Source organism: Chinchilla lanigera, unplaced genomic scaffold (assembly GCF_000276665.1).
Source record: "Chinchilla lanigera isolate Chin_1 unplaced genomic scaffold, ChiLan1.0 scaffold00041, whole genome shotgun sequence".
NCBI lineage: Eukaryota > Metazoa > Chordata > Mammalia > Rodentia > Chinchillidae > Chinchilla > Chinchilla lanigera.
In genome coordinates, this window is record NW_004955442.1 from 6,889,756 (window position 1) to 6,894,434 (window position 4,679).

Below are 4,679 nucleotides of genomic sequence, written 5' to 3' on the forward strand. Positions count from 1 at the left end.
CGCGCGGGCCCTGCGCTCTCCGCCGGGCGGCGGCCCCCGGCCTTCGCGCTCGGGCTCGGGGTCGGGTCGGACCTTACCTGGAGCACCCGGGTTGGCGGCCACGGGCCCCAACTCCCCCTGTTCCCGGTTAGCCTGCACCATATGGCGAGGTTTCTGGTGCCCCGCGGCTCCGCTTCGCTCTTCAGGACGGAGGGCGGTGGGCCCTGCTTTGGAGCTGCTCGGATCATGCCTGTCACTCCTGGCCAGGCTGTAGGACCTAGGGTTTTCATTTATTTCATTTCCCTTCTACTTCAGCGTAGGATCCACTACCGTTTTGAGAGTTCCAGGCTCCTTTGGGAGACGAGGCATTCATTGATCTAATGATTATCAGCACTCACTGTGTGCCCACCACTCGTTAAATCAGTCGGTAAAGACAAAGTCTCTGTTCTCCTGAGTGGATACTCCCGGGGTGGGACAGGCAGTAAACAAGTAAACTTCTTAAAGGGCTTCAGTGAGACTATGCGAATGAAAGGGTGAGGGTGGGACAGAAAGGCCTTCCTAAGGAAGTGAGATTTGAAGCTCACACCAGGAGAGCAAGGGGCCAGCGCTGGGAAGTTCTGGGAGGAGGAGTGTCCCAGGTAGAGGGAACAGTAAGTGCAAAGGTCTGGAGGTTGGGTGAGTTTGTTTTTTTTCCCTGGAACTGGAACAAAGCCCTGAGTAGTGAGCATAATGAACTGGAAGAATGAAAGCTAGTGGCCACTTTCTAGAAAAAGTACACAAATACAAAATTTGTTTTCATTAATGTATATCTGTATATACGGTTATATTTTGGTTTTTTTGAGACAGGGTCTTGCTGTGTAGCTCAGGCTGGCTTCACCACTCACAGTCATCTTCTTGCTGAGATTACAAGCCCACCCCACCCTGCCAGATACAAAATTTAAATTTCAGGTGTATTGGTTTTCCAGGCCCAAGGTGTACCTTCTAAGACTGCAGTTTATAAAATCTGGTTGTCGGGGCTAGGGTTTTAGTTCAGTGGTGCAGCTCCTGACTGGCAAATATGACGTCTTGAGTTGAATTCCCAGTACCCACCCCCCAAAATCTCATTGTCATTGATACAACATCTTGGCATGTCATCCAACAGGAATATTTCTACGTAGTACATTGACCTTCATATCAAAGAGGTGTCAGAAGATTGGGGATTTTAGTGGAAGGAGATCAAGTTATAGTAACTGTCATTAGGCATTTGCCATGTGCCAGGTATTCTATTGTCAGAGTTTCTCACACTGTTGCTATGTTGGGCAAGATAATTCCTTGTTTTAGGGAGCTGTCCTGTGCATCCTGGCGTGTTCGGTGCCATCCTTGGCCTTTCTTTACCCAGTAGATGCCAGTAGTACACCAGGACTGTCTCTGGACAGATGCCTGCTTGGGAACTGGTGATTGCATGAACACATTTTTTAATTTAAAACATTTGAGAGCCTAGTGTGGATCTCATTTAAATCATACAATACAGTGTGAATGTGCTGCTTTCCTTCCCAGTTTATAGATGGAGTCAGGCCTTGTTCACGTTCAAAACCTGCCTGTCACACCTTTAAGTGACTGAGCTGGATTTGAATTCTTCATTGTCAGGAACCAGACTCTTTTTTTTTTTTTGTCTTTTTGAGACAGGGTCTGGCTGTGTAGTTCAGGCTGGCCTTGAGCTCACTTTGTAGCCCAGGCTGGTCTCAAACTCGCAATGATCCTCCAGCCTCAGCCTCCCAAGTGCTGGGATTACAGGCGTGCACCACCATGCCCGGCCTAGGAACTGGACCCTTGACTGTGCTGTTTATCATTGTCTTCCACAAAGAAACATACAAAGACAAGTTGGCATTTGGGTTCAAATTAGGGAGCAGCTCCCTACCCCCCACACCAAGGGTGTAGACCATTTTTTAAAGAAATATCAGTTTGTATAGCTCTTGAAATTGTTTGTTCTGAGACAACATAACTTAATAGAAAAGTCCTTTGAGATTTCAGGAAGAAGGCGAAGTGTAAATGCAATTTCTAGAGCTGGCCAAACATGATCCTTACCTGTGTATGGCAAAGAGAGTGAGCCCATGCATGAGTGGCTGCTTGCTTATCCATCTTTTTTCTATGCTACTGGCAAATGTGACAGTCTTAGTAGACTCAGATTAATTTGTTTAGTCTTTTATGATGCAGTGGTGTCATGATACTATTATTGCTGTTCAATTGATTAATATTTGTGTATCTCTTGTCTTCAAATCCTTAATGAGGACAGAGGCTTAAGAGAGAATATATGGAGTCTTTGGAGTTGAGGCTATTTTTAAATTTAATTTTTGTTAATAGCTCCAGGCCTGCATTGAGTGACTTGGCCTTTTCAGTAAATTGTGTAGCTAAATTCAAACGAGGTAGTATAAAAAGATTGATTTCAGGTTGAGCCACAGTTAGTAATTGTGCATTTCTGGGCACTTAATTTCTACTTACCTGCATTTCTGTTTTTTAAATCTGCATGACTTCATCCTCCTGGCTATCCTTTTACCCTGATTTGAAAGGTAAAATAAAGGATGTGTGTATTAGATATAAATGTGTACACAGGTCTCCGTGTATTCATGTACTTTATTGCATTTTATTTCAAAGGTGCCTCAGATTTTGGGGGAAGAGATGTCAGGTTTAAATTTCCTATAAAATATTGGGTTTGCAGCAGACCTTTTATATTTGCAACCCACTGTAGAGTTTTTTGCACTTGACACTTCAGAGCTTCAGGATATCTTTGATATAGATAGTTTTTTTTCAGAAATGTAGAGCAAGTTGAGATTAAATGGAGACTGTTTCTGATGTTTGTTTCTCCTGATTGGTTGTGTGTTTCGTCAGTCTCCTTTGCTGTAGGAAATCCTTTGAACCTGAAGGGCAAAAATACCAAGTGGATGGTTAGCCTCTGGAGCTGTCAGATTCGTAAGTTTGTGTCCAGTTTGCATTACAATGTGCAGTTTGGGTGGCAGAAAAATAATTTCTCTGAAGAGCAAAGATTTGTATCTCTTGAAAATGTGTTACTCTCTTGCCATAGAGCCTTCCCCATCTCTTGGCGTTTTTGTTTATTTTTCAGATAGGGTCTTGGTGTGTAGTTTAGGCTGGCCTCAAACTCATGGTGATCCTCCTGCTTTGCTTCCAGTGTGCTAGAATTACAGACTGCACCACCACCCCCGACATCTCACCTCTTTGAATTGCTATGTTGTAATTACATGGGTATCTGTTTCCTTGGTTTTGAGACAGGGTCTCACTAATAGTTCAGGGTAGCTTTGAACTCACTGTGTTGTCCAGGCAGGGCTCAAACTCCATCAGTCCTCCTGCCTCACTGCTGGAGTGCTGGGATTACAGGTATTTGCCACCACACCCAGCTCAGGTATCTGTTTAAATCATACATCCTGATCACCACCCCATCAGAAGTGCCCTGTTCGTCTATAACATTGTTAACTCTCCACACAGCAATTGGTATTTTGTGGGTTTTTACTAATAGTTGTTTACATGTTTGTTTGCTTGTCTTCCCTAGAAAGTAAGCTTGACAGCAGCTGCTATAGCCTCAGTTTCTGGGCCTCAGACATGTGACTAAAGCATGGTAACAGATGCTAAAGAAACATTTTTGGAATAATCATGGAACTGATTGAGTTTTTCAGATTTTGAAAATATTTTACATAAGGGCTATACATATATTGAGGGGTTAAAATGTTTAAATGAATAAATTGATTTTTTATTTAGAAAGACAGGGTCTTTTTTGTTTTAGTTTTGTTTTGTTTATTTGTTTGTTTGGTTTTTTTGAGATAGGGTCTCACTAGGTAGCCCAGGCTGGCCTTAAATTTACAGAGATCCTCTTGCCTCAGCCTCTCGAGTGCTGGGAGTGTGCCCCCATGCCCGGCTAAGACAGGGTCTTACGTAGCAGACTGGCCCTGAACTTCAGATTCTCCTGCCCCATTCTCCTGAGTGCTGGTGATATAGGGGAAATAGAATTCTCAATCTGCTGGGTGTCTGAAACACCAAGTTCATGTTCTCTAGAATATGCCTCCAGCCACAGTTGTCTTCTGCATTGACCTATCTAAAGCCCAGTCTTGTCTGTCTGTACTATTTCTACCTAATTCAGCTACCTATAATACTAGGATTATGGGTGTATGCCACCACACCCAGCTTTAAATTTCTACTTTTAACACTTTTCACCTGTTTTGGTATTTTATATTAATGTAGTTTGGTTATATGTACTTTTTTTTTTTTTTTTTTCGCTTTTTAAAAAAGTTTTTGCTGTACTGGGTATTGAATCAAAGACCTTTTCATGGAGCTACATCCCCAACACTTAAATTTTTTTTTTTTTTATTTTAAGACAGGGTCTTGTTGAGTTAGTAATTGCCCAGGCTGGGCTCAAACTTATAATCCCCTTACCTCATATATGTACTCTTATATATGTACTCTTTAGTGTCTGTCTTTTTCACTCAGCATAATTATTTTGAAACTCGTCCAAGTTATAATATGTTTGAGTTGGTCTTTGTTTTGTTTATTAATTTTGGAGTAACAATTCTAAGACTATATGCCAGTATATCCTTTCTTTTTTTTTTTTTTTTTTTTTTTTTTTTGAGTCAGGGTCTCACTATGCAGTTCAGGCTGGCCTTGAGCTCACTTTGTAGCCTAGGCTGGTGTCAAACTCCCAATCCTCCTGCCTCAGC

General features: G+C 42.4%; 1 protein-coding gene across 1 annotated transcript in view; it reads left to right on the forward strand.

The window, feature by feature from the left end:
• Positions 1-4,679, forward strand: part of Txndc11 (thioredoxin domain containing 11) — a gene marked incomplete in the record, with an annotated part of 71,787 nt that overhangs the window by 2,218 nt on the left and 64,890 nt on the right.